The following is an 18482-nucleotide window of genomic DNA, read 5'->3' as shown; positions in this document are numbered from 1 at the left end:
TTCAATTATAAATGGGCATGAAATAACATTGGCGTAATCCAGTGATAATTCCAGTTTATTCCTCACTGCTTGCAGAGGTGGTTTAATGGTTGAAGCCTCACTAGACTGAGTTAGTGCAAGGTATCTAATAAGTATGTGTGGGTAGGTAGGGGCCCATTTCTTAGCTTCTGCTTGGGGCCTCCATGAGACTTAATGGCACTTCTGAGAAGTCAGAATTTGTTGATTCCTCTTTCCTTCCTGAAACCAGTAAATTTTGTGATCCCTTGAAAATGTGCAATAACTGGAGGCAAATGCGTGAATAGATCCTAATACTTTCACTGGCTTACACTTAGTCAATGCTGCTTGTACAGTGTCCTTCCATATTTCAGTATGCTGTGCAAAAAACACACACAAAAATTGGAACTTGGACTTCTATAATATTGAAACCACATTCAATAAATGTTTCTTCAGGCTGAGTTTAAAAATTGGGATTAAGCTGAAGTCACAAATTGCTTAAGGAGAATGTTTCAGTGGCAGTCTCCACTTACTTAAGGACTTTGCTGCAGATGTTTTGGCCTCTGGTTATTGTTAAAGGGTCTCTGAAAATACAGACATAAATTAGGATTGGAAGGGACCTCAGGAGGTCATCTATTCCAACCTCCTGCTCAAAGCAGGACCAGCCCCAACTAGATCATCCCAGCCAAGGCTTTGTTTAGTTGGATCTTAAAAACCTCCAAAGACGGAGTTTCCACCACCTCTCTGGGTAACCTATTCCAGTGTTTTACTACCCTTCTAGTAAGGCAATTCTTCCAATATCTAACCTAAACTTCTCTTGCTGAAGCTTAAGACAATTGCTCCTTGTTCTGTCATCTGCTGCCACTAAGAGCAATCCAGCTCCATCCTCTTTCAAACCCCACTACAGGTAGTTGAAGGCTGCTATTCAATCCCCTCTCAGCCTTTTCTTCTCTAGACTAAATAAGCCTCTCAGCCTGTCTTCATAAGTCATGTCCCCCAGCCCCCTGACCATTTCTGTTGCCCTCTACTGGACTTTCTCCAATTTGTCCACATCCTTTCTGTAGTGGAGGCCCCACTACAACATCATCCTGGTTGCTTTCCCTGCTGATCCTAACCCAGAGACTTTGAACAGGCCTATCTCCAGTTTCATACTGGAGCTGTGAGCAATCTTATGGCTCTTTTACATAAAAGTGCAACTCCTCCTCTTTTTCCTCGCCTGTCCTTTCTGAACAGTTTGTACCCATCCATGACAGTGGTCCATTCATGCAAGCTATCCCACCAAATCTGTTATTCCAGTCACATCATAGTTATGTGACTGTGCAATGACTTCCAATTCTTCATGCTTGTTTCCCAGGCTCCGTGCATTTGTGTACAGGCATCTGAGGTAAGTAGTCGATTGCCATGATTTCTCAGGAAGAACGAGAACACCTCCTGTTGCCGCCTCCAACTTGCTCTTCCTTTAGGTCACCTACTCCCTCACTTACCTCAGGGCTTTGGTCTCCATCTCCTGGTGAACCTAGTTTAAAGCCCTGTTCACTAGGTTAGTGAGCCTGTCTGTAAAGATGCTTTTCATCAGGTGGATCCCATCTCTTCCCAGTAACCCTTCTTCTTGGGACAACATCCAATGGTCAAAGAAGCTAAAGCCCTGATGACAATATCACCTGCACAGCCAGGTATTGATCTGCAGGATGTACTTGCTCCTGCTTGGGCCCTTTCCTTTGACCAGAAGGATCAAAGAGAACACGACCTGAGCCCCAGTCCCATTTACCCTTGCACCCAGAGCTCTATAGTCACTTTTGATATGCTCAGTGTCTTCCCTGGCAGTATCATTGATGCCCACCTGGATGAACATGGGTTAGTAGTCAGAGGGCTGGATGAATCTCAGTAATCACTCTATGACATCTTGGATCCGGGCTCCAGGCAAGCAGCAGGTTTCCCAAGACAACAGGTCAGGTTGGCAGATGGCTGTCTCTGTCCCCTGCAAAAGGGAGTCTCCACCACCCCCCATCACTGCTTCTTGGTGGCAGTTGTCTTGATCCTTCTCACCTTGGTGAGGCCTGGCCTGTCCTCCTCCACCAGTGGAACGTGCTTCTCCCTCTCTGTTGCTAGGGCTGCATATCTGTTCTCCAGATGAACTGCTGCAGGTGCAGATGAAATTTCTGCTTGCTGCCAGAGATCACAAGCTTCCAGCTTCCAACCTCCTGGGAGTCCATGTCTTCTCTCTTTTCTAGTGCTGCCTCTGGCAGGTCTTCTTCCACAGTCCTGGATATCTCCTTCAGCACTGAATCAATGAACTCTTCATGATGGAGGATGCTTTGGAGCCTCGCCACCTCTTCCTGTATAGCTCTCATGCCTGTTCCTTGGGAGACAGCACCAGGAGACATGCTTACACAGCAGGCACTCCCCAACCTGGCCATCACTGGAAGGAACGTGCAAGCCTCAGTCCCCACAGTGCCAAACCTGGACCTAGGTCAAAGCCTCAATGGTGAGAAGGCCTGCCTGGACAGAGACGTCACAGGTGCAAGCAGAGGCAGTGGCAGTGGCTCTGGCATTGCAACATCTTCCAACCATTTCCACAGGTCTCTCAATCCGCCTTCTTTCTCTTACTGCCCTTTGTCCAAGCGCATCTTTGGACACTAGTGCTCCAAAGTCATTATCCTAGTGATTCCCAGTGGGAATGTGTCTTCAATTATTTTAAAAAACAAAAAACATCTACCCCTTAACCTGGCCAAACCATCCACTCATTTTTTTTTCTGGTGATTTTAGCAGACAGGATTATTGGTAGACCTTGCCTTCTGAATTGTTCTTCCAGGTTGTTGCTGAAGAATATGAACAAAACTAGTTTTCTTGAGCCTGTTTTGGGGACTTAGTCCTGCAGCACACCCACTCCCAGTACCTTTTACCTGAACAAATTAAGCTAAATAAAAATGTACATACATTTCTAATGGCTCATAGTTTGGCCCAACAATGAACCATTGGTGATCTTGGAGTTGGTATGCTACCACTTGATCAAGGCTAAGCAGTGACTCCACTACAGAGATGGCAAGAGACCCCAGAGCCCTACCTCCTGTAACCCCCACTTAAAACGTATGACTCCGTGTCCCCATCTGTAACTTGTACTTTGTAAATACGTGCTTCTGCATTTCCAAAAATACTTACTGATCCAGTACTGAACAGTTCCTCTTGGAAGGACTTGCATAATCTCAGCTCTAAAGAAATCAGTTCAAGTTAGGGACTTGGAACCTAAAATGCTATGCACTTTTGTAGATAGAGCTTAAAGAAGACTAGATAGTGTGATCATACAATTCTGGTTCTACCCTAAACCTCTAAATCAAGAAGTGAGTTTGATTATCAGTACCATAGAGCAGGTATCTACAAATGTTTGAGAGCCTGAACAGAAGTTGGGGATTGTCCATCACAGGGGTGGCAGGCAGCACGGGCAGTTTCTGTGTGTGGCATACAACAGAACAGGGTGGGAGCAGACAGCACAGTGGCAAATAGGGCAGGAAGCAGAAGGCAAAGCAGCAGATCAGACAGGGAAGGGGGTCAGGCAGATCTGGCACTGAGTGGGAAGCCGAAAACAGATCAGGAGATTTGGGTAGGGTGAACAGGGAAGGAAACAGAAAGCAGAACAGCAGATTAGGCAGAGGAAGGGGGTCAGAGTGGCACTCAGGGAGGGTGTGGAGCTAATTCATGACATGCTTGCCAAAACATTTGGCCCTTATTGGTCTATCACAAACTTTTATAAAGATTTTAACTACCTCAAGTCCATTCGCAATTACTTAATAGGAGGTAATGATGGTAGGGAATTAGCCCCCCCCCATGCTACTTGGCAACCAGCCCAGTGCTAAATAAAGAATAATGAAGCTCCAAGAGGAGTACTTCCTGTATCAAGAAAAGGTTAGAGAAGCCAGAAAAAAAATTCTGTCTAAGCTTTTCTTGCTTCCCCAAAAATGTTTTTTTTTAAAGTGCTTAAATATTTATATGTGCGTGTGTGTGTATGTATACACACATACACACACACAAAATGTGCTTAAACATATATAGTTTTAATCTTTAAGTTGCAGTAGTGCATTGATGATGACAACAATTTCTTCGTATTAAATTTGATGATGAGTTCTCGTATGATTAGAGAGCCCAATTTTCATGAGGATTGCTTTCCTATGCACAGGACAGCAAATGTCATATTGGCTTTAGTGCTGTTCTTTCCTAAGTTTGTTTTGAGCTCTTTATTCTTCAACTAGCTGGATACACGTTATTTCAGATATAACCCATCATGGATCTCTCTCCTTTTTTTGTTTGTCCCTTGCTTCATAGTCTTACATGTTAACAGGAAGTTCTCATTTTTTTAGATTAGACTTTAGGCAGTCTTTATACTGCTGAAGCTGATTCCTCTAGTAAAGCGTTATTATTTAATTATATCATGAAGGTTATAATTTTTTCAGTAATGTGCAGTTGACTTCAGATAGATGATAGTGAGGATTTAGGTCACAGTTTACATTTTCAGAGTGGTGTACAAACATTAATTGAGACTATCACGGGGAGGGAGGTAATTAAATGTTGTTATTCTTATTTTCCAGATGAAAACTCAGCAACTGAGAGTTTAATGAACAAGATGATAGAATGAATCAGTGACAATTAAAAGTTAGGAGCTCCTGGATCCCAGCTTGGTGTCCTTTGGCCTAGACTGCACTGAGATGTAATAACTTGTGTAAATGTGTATGATGTATTAAATACATAAAGAGTTAAGCACTCTGTTCTGTCACGTTGATGTTGGAAACTAAAAGAGGAGGAACCAAACAATTGGCAATTTTTAAGCTGTGGCTTCCCTCAAACAGTAAATCAGCTCAGTTTTATTCCCTTGAATGATCACAGGATGCAGTCATATGAGTTCATTTAAAAAACAAACTTTATTGTTCAGTCATACAGAGAAGAGGGGTGATTTTTTTTTTAGATGCAAAAGATAACAGATAAGAAATTGTCTGTTTGAGATGATGGATAATTTGAGATTGTAATTGAATATCAGATTTTAGACATGTGTAGGACTAGTGTCCAGTAATGGTATTTGGGAAAGAGAGGAGGTCAGAAAGGTTTTCACAGATTCATAGATGTTTGAGTCGGAAGGAACCTTAGCAGATCATCGAGTCCGACCCCCTGCCCTGGGCAGGAAAGAGCACTGGGATCAGACGACCCCAGCCAGGTGCATGTCCAGCCTCCTCTTAAAGACCTCCAAGGTAGAGAAGAGCACCACCTCCCTCGGAAGCTCATTCCAGATCCAGGTGGTAGATTTGAGCAGTTAAAAACTCAGTCTGTGCCTATAGCGTCAAATAGGTGCTGTCAAGGGGAGAGATGACTAAAGGCAGGCAGCAGGACGAGGGCTGGAATGATCAATTCATTATCACCAGTTGGTGAATGTTACCCAAGAATTTATAAGTGTAGTTTTTCTTCCCTTAGTTATGCCTGAAGTAGGTATAAATTAGGACCAAACACTCCATATATTCCTAATCTTTTAATCTAAACTTAATCTAATTATAAGTAATAATCATGATTGTGTATGTAATACACCATCCTTTGAGTTTTCCACATATTCTCCAGTGTCCTGTGGTTTGGATAACAAACAAGTGCTGTTGTGTTCATGACATTCCTGTTCATGAGTTACTCTTTCATTCTCTCATTAGCTGTTTCTCACAAATGACCATGTGTTTTCCACTTTATCTTTTGTCAGATTTGACGAAATTGTGTTAGCGTGGATGTGGCATTTATTGCAAATATTGAGTGTATGATTCTGGTAAATGATCCAGGCTTTGTCATGGTTCACCTTCCTTATAGCTACTTTAACTGGTGGTATTCCTGAAACTGAAGGTCAGCTATTGGCAATTCAATGAGTTATAATTCCTAAGAATAAATTTATTTTGGACAAGAGACTGTATTGAAAAATATATTCCACTACATTTGTATCCAAGATAACAATACCTCTGCAAAAATGGTATTCTCACAGTGTGTGTGGTGGGGTGTCTTGGAGTTGGGTTTGAAAGCTGCTATGTCATAAAACTTTGATTTATTTTTAAAAAGATTGAATGTAGTTGAGAAATTTATGCCCATGACTGAAGAAGAGAAAAGTGGATAATATTCCATGCACTTGATATGCTTTATAACAGAAAGAAATGAGAGAAAATGGAAAATAAACTGAGAATTATGTATAGAAGAAACATGGTTTCCTAGGTCTAAAAAGAAGGTATCCTTTCACTTTGTTAGGGAATTTTGAAGTTAAAATACATGGACTTTTTCATTGCACTGTATTCTACCCAGGCTCCTTAGAAACCATAGTTCATGTGTTCCTGCTCCTGCAGTGGGAATTGTGGCTTAATTGTCTTTTATCAGTTAGCTTGGCATACCTAAATTCCTTTTTTTCACACCTCCAGTTTGCTGCAGATTTGACTCACCCCATCTTTATTGCTGGATAAATGAATCGTACATAGCATGTGGAATTAGTGAATTTACAAAAACTGAAGGCCCGTTCACTGTGTGTGGATATTTTTGGAAGTTATTTAAATTACAAGTTGGTGGTATATGCAAAAACAAATGGGATTTCAAGTAATAGCTATGCATGCAACAGAAGCTAGTATGATTGGTCCGTATTTTTGCCCTTTATTATAGTGTAATAGGTGTCATGTGCTATTTGGTTCCTGCCTTCACAACCTAGAATTACTTGCCCATGATTTACCAAAGGCGATTTTATACTGGAGCACTTCAGCATCATTTGAGAAGTGTCACAAACAGAATTTAATCATGATTACTATTCAGCTTTTTACAAACAGTTACAATGTAACTGCTTCAGATTTGATCAAAACAACAGTGTTTCAATTATTGCAGTTCAAAAATATTTGTTTTCCCAGATTATGTACTAGTTTTATGAAAAGGGGGGAAAAAACTACTTGAAAGGCAGTACTTTACGCAAGAGAACTGGGTCTCTGCCCAGTACTGGGGATGCCGGAGGGATTTTTTTTTTTAGTGACGAAACCCAGGCAGATCTAGAGTTGCCAGGAAATCTCTCTTGTTTACTGAAAGCAAGAGGTTCAAAAGCAGAATGAGCAGGAAGATCAATTCTTTAAATCATTTGGACACTGGGTTCTCTAATAACTGTTGTGAAAAATAAATCACACTTACCGTTTATGTATTGATCATATAATTGAAGGCTAACCAGGGGATTTGGAGATGTTTATCTCATATTTAATGAGTGGTTAAATTGTTTCCTGTTGTGAGTTTTTCATTTACTTGTTGTTTTTGCTTTTCTCAGACTGCTATTTAATCCAAAAACAATGATAGCAAATACCAAAGGAGGCTGTTATGTATGGTTTGACTGTGCACCCAGAGCTTATGGTGCTGGTGAGGCAGAGAAGGATTGTTGCTCTGAGGACCCACATATTGAGCATGCTTAGGAACTAATATCTTACCAAAGACTTTGTTGGTCAACTCCCTCAGGTATTAAATGAACATGATATTGTTGAAATGCCTAATAGTGCTGGTTTATACACATTTTGTTCACTGATTTAATTACGTCTATTGAGAAACTGGCTTAGTTAAATTCCGCTGACCTCTTATGTGGACATTTATTAGAGACTGAGTGCCCTATATTGATTTGGAGTGATTTAGTGTAAATATTTACTTAAATGGATGTAATTCAGTATTAAACCAGTTTAAGATTTTCACACAATGGAGTTTTCATTCATTGAAACTGTTAAACTCTTTCTCTAATCCTTGTTAGTCAAAATGGTGCATAAACTGTGTACGTGAAGCCATGGGTTTTCACTATGTGCTTATCAATTCTCAAGATCTGTGGTGTCACTAACAGGATTATTTGTTTATTATGCTTTTAAAATAGGTCCATAAGACTACAGAATACATTGTTCAGTCAGATGATTCCTTTGATTGGTCTAGTTTAGTATCTTTTCACCCACAATGACAAGCCTCAAAGGAAGATGCAAGAAACCTCTGCGTCTCTGAAAAGCATTTTTTTATTCCTAGTCACCCGGTAAAGTGAGTTTTAGCCCACTAAAGCTCACAGACAGAGAAAAAGAGAGAGAGAGGCTACACACACACGTATACAGTATTTACTAGACTATAAAATGATCTGGAATATAAAACAGCCCCCAATGATTAGATTCTATGTATGGAAAATCTTGGGGGCTGAAGTAGTCCTCTTGACCTCTATCCCTCCAACTACTTTTCCCTTCCCCACCCTCCTTACTGTTAGACCTTGCTCTCCCTGGGCACATGGAAGTGAGGGACAAGTCTGAATACACTGACCTTGAAATAAACATGCTAGGGGTGCATTGATTAAAAAAAAAATTTTGGCTGACACCGATGGCCGATTATTAACCAGCCATATTGGCCAATAGCAATCCGATAACTGATATTCAGTCCAGCAGCTTGGAGAGCAGTTCCCTGCTGGTAAGTGTGTCAGGGGGAAGGGGCATGGTTGGCAGATCCAGAGGCCCCCATGGTGAGGGAGAGATGGAGGGAGTGGGGCAGGGGCAGGCGCTGCCCAGTCAGGCTGGTGAAGTGACCCCGGAGTAGGGCAGAGCCATGGGCAAAGCTGGGAGGGATAGCTACAGCGAATATTGGGGTGGCTTTAGCCCACCCCGTAGCCACGCCTCCCAGTGCCGCTGCCGCCCACCCCAAGCACAGCCCTGGCCTTGAGTCCACAGCGGCAGGCTGCCTCCACCCCATGTACAAATCCAGGGGGCATATGCCCCCTCATCCCTCCCCTGGGGGTGTGCGCGGCAGCAGGGAGCTGCCCTCCTCCCTGCATTCTTCCAGACGAGCAATCCATGGTTCCATCCTGCTCCTGGCAGGGTCACATTCACCACCCTGGCTGGGCAGTGCCTGCCTCTGCCCCACTCCCTCCCTCACCATGTGGGCCTCCGTCTGCCCTCCTCATGCCCCTTCTCCCCCACAGACTTATCAGCTGGACACTGCTGTCCAAGCTGCTGGGCTGCATTCCTGGCCACATGCATTCTGTGACTGCGTTCATGCACGTGGCATTTATTGGTAACATTATTGGCTATACTGTCCAGAGAAAGCTGATTGCCAATAATTTTTATTTTCCTTTTATCGATGCTGATCCGATATATGACTGATAATATCAGTGCACATCAAAAACATACCTATATATCTATGCATATAGTGCCATAGATTAATTCATGCAGAATTGATTCGCTTTACCTTTTATGAAACTGCTGCAAGTTTTAGCACTGGTCCTCCATAAACACATTTGTAAGCTGCACTTTTGTTACCTACTTATATATCGTAAAACTTATGTATAATACTAGTCCAAAGCCAAAAGTCTCATGATTTACCATATACTTGATTGGGCTGGGCACTAGAAAGTCAACAACATTTTCAAGCTGCGATGACCCTACAGCTCAACGGTGCTCAGTATGTGTGTGTACTCCAGACACCCCCCACAAATGATCCATGTGCTAATTTAGTTCCCCCACTCATGACTGGAACTAGGTGTTCTAGTCACCAGTACAGAAGAAACTATATGCAGATGAGCCTGGTTCAGCTTTGCCTCATGGAGAGCAGAGCCACACTGATCATGCAACAAGCTGAAAGACAGGATGACAAAGGGATTCTCGGTGAACTGTTTGGGTTCCATTTGGTGATGCCTGCAGACATTTAAGGCTAGTGAAGAAACAGAAATCTTTGGGAATCAGAAAGAAAGGCACAGCTTAGTTGTGGTAGTGAAGAGGAACTAAAAATGTATGCAGTGTAGTGGCTCACCATGACTTGGAAAAGAGTTAGTGCTGAGGGGTACTGTGCTCAGTGGGCACTACTGTATATCTTAATCACATGGGCTGTGTTAACCTATCCTTATGGTAGGTTCCCATCAGCATTTCTGGTACGGGAGATACAATGATCAGCATCTTCTGGGTCGTGAATGACTCAAGTGTAGTTAGAGGGTATAGGCCTGACCCTTGCACTGTGGGCATGCTGACCTCTCTGAAAGTCTACAAATGCCTCCAGACACAAGGATCTCAGCTACACAATTTATGGCAATGTGGGGTTGCTCTTGGTCTTTCCCCCTTGCTTGCTCTTTTGGCTAGGGGCCAGCAAGACTAGGAGACATCTGAATTCCAAAACCTTCCGGCTTGGGGCTTGTATGTAGGATGCCTGCCATAGATTTGGGAGTATCTGAAGCTCCAGACTGATGAGTGTGGGAGGTAGGATACTTGTGGGTGGTAGCACCACACAGACTTGAACAATTGAATTCTGCTCAGTTGAAATTTGGAACTTAATTCAGAACTTACTTGGCCCTGGAAACTAAATTTAATTAAAAAATCAGCATGTTTGCCTATTGTGGGCCATGTGGTTTATAGTCATGTTTAGTGTTGGTTGCATTTAATCAACTTCATAGTTGGTTTCCATGACTGAGCATGTGCTACTTTTGACACAACTTTAACAATTTAATGAGGTTTCCTTGTATGTGAATGCAGTGTTGCTGAACCCCACCTTGTCAAAAATCATGAGATAAACTCTTAAAAATCAAGAGATTTGTAATGTAAATTATGAGATGCTATTTTTGAAGTGTGTGTTTGTGTGTGTGGGGGGCTTTGGGTTTTTGGCAGGGTACAGCCTGGGGAGGGGGGTCCCCACACACCCTGGCAGGATATTGTGGGTCAACAGTGAGGGGCAGCAGCAGGGCCTGGGGGGTTGTCGCTTGGGAGTGAGGGGCAGATGCACAGACACATACATAGACAGATAGGCTGTGGTGGATCATGTGACCCCCCCGGGGGAGGCATGGGGGGGAAGTACCCCCCAGATTGGTGTGCAGGGCAGAGGCAGGCTGCTTGCTGCAGGCTGGGGCTCTGTGCCCTGCTGCCTTTGCCCCAGGAGCCATGCGATACCACTGGCTGGGCAGGGGATGCGCAGCACAACCAGTGTGTGGCTCCTGGGGCAAAGGCAGCAGGATGCAAAACCCCAGCTCACAGTGGGCAGCCTATGCTGCCTTTGCCTCATGCACAGATCTAGGAAGTATGTGCCCCGTGCTTCCCTGGGGGTGCACGCAGTACAGGGAGTCGCCCACCCCCCCAGCACCTCTGGATCTGCCCACCATGGCTCTGTTGCATGACCTGCCCCAGTCCAGGGCCCCATTCACCCCAGCCCCTGCCCCACTACCTTGCTTACCTTGAGCCTCAATCTGTCCCCTATCCCTTCCCCTCCACAGACTTACCAGCTCGGCGTTGTCTACATGCACCAGAAGAAAAAATATCAAGATTTGATCTCTATTCAGAGATCATAAGTCAGAGTTAATTTGACTTGGAAACTGGGAGTCTTGTGATTTTTTTCATGAGAGTTGGTATTACTGTGAGTGTAAGACAAGTGGCATTTTCTCCCATGCTGACTGGGGGGGAAAACCCTCACGTTGTATTTGAATAAATACAGTATATCTACTTCGGTTAGTCCCTGAGGTGCAAATCTACCCTGCCTTATAAATGTACTGCTGCCATTTTACTCAAGTTCTGACTATAAAATCCCTCCAGTTTAAGCTTTGTTTTACAACAACTTTTGCTCTCGTGATGGGATTTCACAAGATTGGATAATATTAATGCTGTCTGAGGGCACTTGCAGAAGTAGACCTTATTGCATATAAGAGGAGCCCCGTGAGCTTCTCTTATCAAACATTTGTCCACAGCAGTGTAAGGCATGGTTGTCCAACTTCTGTGGCTGGGGACTGCACAAAGGAAGGGCCACAACTCCTCCCCCCCAGTTACACATTGTGCATCCTTCCCCCCACCCCTCCTTCTCCCACTGCACCATGCGCAGTGTCCCACCTCACCTTCAGCTCCCTGGTGCAGGCGCCCCTGCTGCACTGCTCCGCACAACCTAGTGCTGTGGGCTGTGCCCCCCTGGAACTATAAGCTGTGCTTCCCAGCCCACCTTTGGGGTAGAGGCATGCAACAAAGCGGAGGACAGAGTAGGAGACCCAGGACCCAGCTGAAATGGTGGGGCAGTGTCAGCTAAGTGGGAGCCCAGAGGCTGCAACTTAACCTCTGTGTAAGGCCAACAAGCTGCCAGTTGGACAGTTCTGCTGCATACGAGGCTTATTCCTTTTATCATCTGACTGTTTTTGTTGCTTACACATCTTTTGAAGATCCAACATTACTGTAGCATCTTAATTATCAAGCAATTATTCTTTGGCTTAGATTAACTCCAAAGTGTGGAACATTTCCCATCCCCTACCCCCCCCAATTCTATCCATCCTTTCTGTTTATTATTTTAAACCCCTAACCTTTGACCTTAGATTGATGACTTTCCTCTCTGACCTCATTTAATGCATTTTTCTCCCGTGGCAGGCTCCCTTTCATTGTTTAATAATTTTGTTTATAGGATGTTTTTTAACTATCGAGAGTTTTCTTATTTGAATATGTTATATAAGAACTCAAGTCCCACAACAGGTAGATGGAGGGGGAGGTCCACTTTAGAATTATATCAGTCATCATTTCTTCCTCCCTCCTTTGCACAGAAAATTTTATTCAGGCCATCTATAATAAATTAGGTCTTTCTAAGGGCTATGTGACTCATTCAGAAGGGGCCTTATAAAGTTTGGCTTTGCTACTGTTAGTATCACATTGAAAGGAGCCAAGTTGTCCTCCAACACAATTCACTGCAGGTTGGACTTGTAGATGAGACTTCTTAAGGAAGCTACTGAAACAAAATAAAGTGCAGCACATGGCTGTGTCCAAGGCTTGAGAACATCATGGAGACAAGTACAGCGTAAGCAATTCCCTTGATGTGTGGTTATTGTTACAAATAGGCCTCTAGTGTAAAGAAATATCTGTGTTTGTATCCAGATGGAATGAGAATCTGGGACTGATTACACTAACCATTTATTTTCATAAAATATAATTTAGATGTTGAAGTTAACTACTACCATCAACTGCAAGAATATTCAGTTGCTGACCACTAGATGGAGTTTCTAAAGAGTTTTCAATCAAGGCCTCAATATACCATAGCCCTAATTTCAGAATTACTTTCAACATGATTTTTTAAAAGATCTTTTAAAACAAATAATGATACAAAACTTGTTTTAAAAAACCTCCGCAACACAGACTAGTTAATTTTGAAACCAAACCAATTATTGTCACCTTTAAGATCAATTTAAACAGGCTTATTTATTTATTTATTTATTTTGAGGTGCCTAAGATAAGGTTTTTAGAGTCCTATTTAAATTGGTATAAATGAATAAATAAAAGGCCCACTTTACAAAGTGGCTATGTGAGCACCAATGCTTCTCATTGACTTCACTGGGATTTGTGGCTATTGGGCATCTCTGAAAATGAAATTAGTTTTGTTTTAGGAAGTATCTGTATAGATTAGTAAACCTGATTTCAAGCATCTGTATGTGCACATTTTACCATGATTTTACATTAAGCTCTTTTTTTCCTATCAGCTTTCTATCCATATTGGTATCAGCGCCCCTCACTGTTAGTTATTGCTTACTCTCTTTCATGATACCCTACCAGCTGCCTTAAAATCCAGACAGAAGATTCACTTTCCTTTTGCCAGGTTTTGTTCTCCATTCCAAAATTCCCTTAATAGAACATGAGTTTAAATATGCTTTAGGTTTTTTTAAATCTGCAAACTGTACGATAAAAATCTAATAAATGTAGACTCCTCTGCTGGCTTTGACATTTATTAATGTAGGAACTGTGCCTGCTGAAGTGACAAATTTTCTCTCCCAAACTCTGAACATTCTTGTTGATAGAATTAAAAATGTTAGTACTTAACACAAGGGGAAAAGTAGAGCAAGACCGTGTTGGCAACTGATTATACAAAACATGGAGAGGGAGAAATAAAAGGACAAAATAGCTGTCAACAACTGCTGGCAAGAAAATTAGTTCTATTTTCAACCTTTATGAGAGAATTACAGACAATGGCAAGTCAAACAACAGAGGAAAAAAGCCTTTGTTAGCTCTGTGCACGCATCTTCAGAGCATCTTCAAAATATGCAGACATAGTTGTTGACTAATGACAGTGACAAAATTAGTAAATACAGTATAGGAGTTATTTAATCTGTTAATGCTTTTGTGTCCATGGTAATCTAATTAGTTATTTGAATATATTTACTCGTAGGAGAATATGGGGTTTTGTAGTTAAAGTAGCAATAATTTTCACTTAAAGAAGTTTACAAAAATTAATTTGTACCCACTTTCTGGCTGCATGAACTGAGGCAAAAATGATTACCTAAGCTGAGAGTCATGAGGTTAGAGTACAACTGAGGCTCAAGCTCAGGAGTCCATTTCTGCTCTCACTTTCACTGTTCCCATAAAGTTAGTGTCCTTACTCAGGACTTGCACTGATGTGAAACCAGAATTTGGCTTCAGACTTAACCACTTTTTCTTAACAAACAAACAGCGAATAACTGTTTTAAAAAGTAGCTAGCCATAGTATGTCTCCATGTAACTCAGTCTAGTTTTAAAGATCAGTAATATCCCTCAAGGATTTCAAACATAGCTGGAGTTATTTTCACTGCACTGTGGGGGCTTATAGTTCTGTTACAGGATACAAATAGCTTATGTGATCCTACCCTCCTGCCACAGAAAATTGTTGGTTCCAGTGAGATTTATTTTTACTGGGCAATGGGAAAATGGCACCTTAAAATGAGACCTAAAAACTCGGACTGTGATCTTTCATATACTGGTTCTATAGCAGTGTAACTCGGCTAGAGTGGTGTCACATCTAACTTACACCAGTAAAAGTGAGACTGAGCCAGAATTCAGATTCTGTAAAACCAGTGATCACTGCTCGTCTGGATTACTGCTTGTCTGGAAACTAGCTTGTTGATATTGATATTAAAAGATTCCCTGAAACTTTTTGTCTTGGTGAAGTTTTCCTCTCTAACATAAATATTGTGTATACCAATCATCGTTATGTATATATTGGCTCTAGCAAATGGGAGGTTTATTTGCTGGCCAGAGGATGAAAAATCTGCAAGCGGTATTTAAAGTATACTCTATGGGTGCAGACAGAAGTACAACTCCCAGTTGTAACTGAACAATTTTTGCAAAGCATTCTGATTTACAAGGTTACCGCAGGCCAAACAGAAGTTCACTGCTGGTTCCAGGGGGAGGCAAATCCAGCTGTGGGCAGGGAGCCTGCAGCGAGGTTTCCACAGCAATGGCCAGGGCCGTCTGCCAGTGCTCTCTGTTTTCAGAATGGGAGGGGGGAAAGGTAGCAGAGGGAGCTCATTCTTGGGGCTCCCCAGCTGGTGCTGAAGGATGGGGTGGGTGAATTGGAGCCTCCCCCCCCACCTTGGTGGGGCTGTAATAGATCTGCCCCACCCTCTGAGGGGCTGAAAACCCCCCAGACTGAACTCCCTCCACTCCCTTCCGCACTCCCATTCTGAAAACAACAATAGGCTGGAAGCTCCCAGACACAAGTTACAAAAGATATGCTATGTTTTGTAACATCTTTATCTGATAACTCATGCAATGAGGGCTCAGATTTTCACCCAATCAGCCATTTTTGAAGCTGTTTGCAGCTGTGCACTTGTGTTTGGTCACAGCTATAAGCTACTTTCTGTGGCCAGATCAGGCAAACATTGTTACTTCTGTCTGCATCTTATGAGTTTGTTCAAAAATGCCAGCTCTATTTAGAATAGTAGAAAGTGGCTTTAAAATTGCTGCATAGAACTATAAAAACCGCTCGCAAAATATTTAGATTCTGCTCCTTCTTGAAGAAGTATGTCTCATCTTTGTAGATTATGGGCAAAGTTTTCAGAAGTGTCTACATTATTTTGGAGCCTAAATCCACACCCCAGTGAAACTCATTGTGAACACTGGGCACTTTCACGTGTGCTCCATGGGTGAGGGTGGGGACAGCACTTTAATTAAGCGAGAAAGCTACTCTAATTAAAGCTCCATCGCATCTCCTGTATCAGGGCCCCTGTGGTTAAAAATGGTCGTGGGGTCACTTGAACTAAATATTCTTTGACAAGCTTTAGTTCCCCATTTTTAAGCATGAGGATGGTTTAGTTCCCTATTTTAAAGCATGCCATTTTTAAGCATGGGGAAACTGATACATGAGGTGCAATTGCCACACTCCAGCAGACCCAATTAATGGAGTCTGCTCAGAGCAATCTCTACGCTTGTGTACAGATGCCCCTAGTGCCTAAATTATCATTATAATCGACTATGTCCAATTTTCAAGAGGGACTTGCACATACAGGGTCCAAAGTCCCATTGACTTGCAATGAGAATGAAGCAACTAAGTCTTCTTTTGGCAAAAGGACTTAAGTTGCTAAGTTACTATCAGTAATTTTGATAGTTCTACCCCTGTAAATTACCATCACGTTTCATTTGCTGTAAACCTACAGTCTGCATAAAAATAAGAATCGGGCTAGTCAAATGAAGGTTTAGTACATTGCAAAAATAAATATTTTGAGTATGGTCCCTTTCATGCTTCTTGACCCATGGCATTAGATGTTTTCATCATATAGTAGGACTACTACTATGAACATTTTGGATGGCATGTTAAATTCTTAAAGCTGAGTTCTCCTTGGCTGTGGATGGCCCAGAACTGAGGATGATTACACTTCAGCTATTTAGGGTACTGGTGGAGATTGTGCAAAGAGCTGAGGTCTCTGATGTTTCTGTTCTGCAGCACACAAGGAAGGAAATGTCAGTGATTTGATCACTGGCCCAAGAAGTATGTTACTTTTTGACCACAGAATTGCGTGATGGTAACTGTTACCTCAGCCCACGAGCAGAGACGTAAGCATCTGTGTTATGCTCCTTTACACAATGTCAGTTTACTTGGGTTTTATGCTGAGACCTAGGATTTTTTTCACTCACAACTGATTCACATTCGTGAATTATGAGATTTTTATGATGTCAGAACATGACTTGCAGAGTTTAATCATTTGAAATATTTGAGTAATATGGTTTGATGTATAAGCTGTGTAGCTTGGGATTTTGCCAGATAGTCTTCTACACGTACATTATTTTAACTGCACTGGTAGTTGTGTTGATGCAGGTATACTGGCATAAAAGTGTTTATATTAGTATAGGGATTTTGGTTATTTTGATTCAGTGAAGTATACCATGCTGGTATTAAGCACTTTATAGTGCTGTTGGGACTTCACCAGCAATACTATGATAATAAAACTTCATAACCCGTGTTGTCTTTGGTTTGCTGGCAGTTTTCATTGGGCCTTGGGGAAACTGACAAGGCAGTTACTTCACCATTTATTGACACGCAGACTTTGCCATCTGACATGGCTCTGACTGAGATGGTACGCTGCCTCTCCAGCTAATAAACTGTCATTAATTTTGGCATAGGCTTAAGCCTCATGTGGTATATGGTTATGCAAAACGAGCTAAAGTTAAAAGCTGTGCTATCAAATACCTTCAGTCCATGCATTAATACCGAGGCCAAGACCCCTCACTGTGACAACCGGTGAAGAAAAATTATCCATACAAATGTAGGTAAATACATTCAAATTACTTGCGTTTTAGTCGGTATGTGCTGGGCACTGCACACAGTAAAGTTTGAAATATATCAGAGGAACATAAAGCAATGCCACATTTTGTGGCAAAAGGAGTACTTTTAACTGTAGAAAGGGAAGAAAAGTATATGGGAGAAGTACATGGAGAAATATCAGAAAAGGGAAGAGTAGACAAGAAGTGGCCAGTCTGTACTCATTTTAAATTATGTATGGAGAAAAACGTTTTTTGGTAGTTGATCATTCTGTCTTCAGCAGAAAGAAATCTGAGGGGCCAGTTATTTTGCTTCTTAGTGGAAAGTGTAGAAACTCATAACTTTATTAGATCAACAGCAACTCTAGAAAAGAGGTGTCGCAATAACATAAGCAGATACAGAGATGAACAATTCTGTTAGTTTATTGATTTTACGTAATTTGCCCTTTAACAAGAGGGCTACAAGCCATAGATTAATTCAAAAATACTAGATTTAATTTTGTGAGAAAATAATACTGTTAATAATGGCACTTTTTCTTGTGCTTTGTAATGTACACTTTATACACACATCAACATATACAGTACACTTCAATTGTTCAAAGAGGTTTACATTTAAATGATGATAAACTTGTATGTTCTCCATAGGAAATAATTTAATAAATTCTTTGCACGTTCTTTTTACATCAGTAGGCTGCTTTTATCTGCATATATACAGTACTTTACCTATATTCATTCAAATGTAAAACAGATCAGCTTATATTTACAAAGGAATCAGAAACCTTCAGGCATTATCATGGAAAGGCCTTACTTCTGGTAACTTGTTTGCTTTGTTTTGAAAGCTTTGGATTCACGTTCCTTAATATATTCTCTTCCGCATTTAATTTTTTAAGTACATTTTCTAATGTATTTTTGGGTATTTTAACATTTATCTTTTTAAATCGCTGCTAATTCAATCACAGAAAATGAATAGAAAATTAGGGTTGGAAGGGACCTCAGGAGGCCATC

General features: G+C 41.7%; 1 long non-coding RNA gene across 1 annotated transcript in view; it reads right to left on the bottom strand.

Annotated features, from left to right (window-relative positions):
* Positions 1–17877: 17877 nt before the first annotated feature.
* Positions 17878–18482, bottom strand: part of LOC109294520 — a 2036-nt gene continuing 1431 nt past the window's right edge. Inside the window, exon 2 of the long non-coding RNA XR_002096542.1 lies at positions 17878–18468. This is a non-coding gene — a long non-coding RNA (uncharacterized LOC109294520). The remainder of the gene's footprint in view (positions 18469–18482) is intronic.

Source organism: Gavialis gangeticus, unplaced genomic scaffold, assembly GCF_001723915.1.
Source record: "Gavialis gangeticus isolate Ggan-Ray unplaced genomic scaffold, GavGan_comp1, whole genome shotgun sequence".
In the NCBI taxonomy this organism is placed as follows: Eukaryota; Metazoa; Chordata; order Crocodylia; family Gavialidae; genus Gavialis; species Gavialis gangeticus.
The sequence above is the reverse complement of the archived record's forward strand: the minus strand, read 5'-3'. Positions and strand labels throughout refer to the sequence as shown.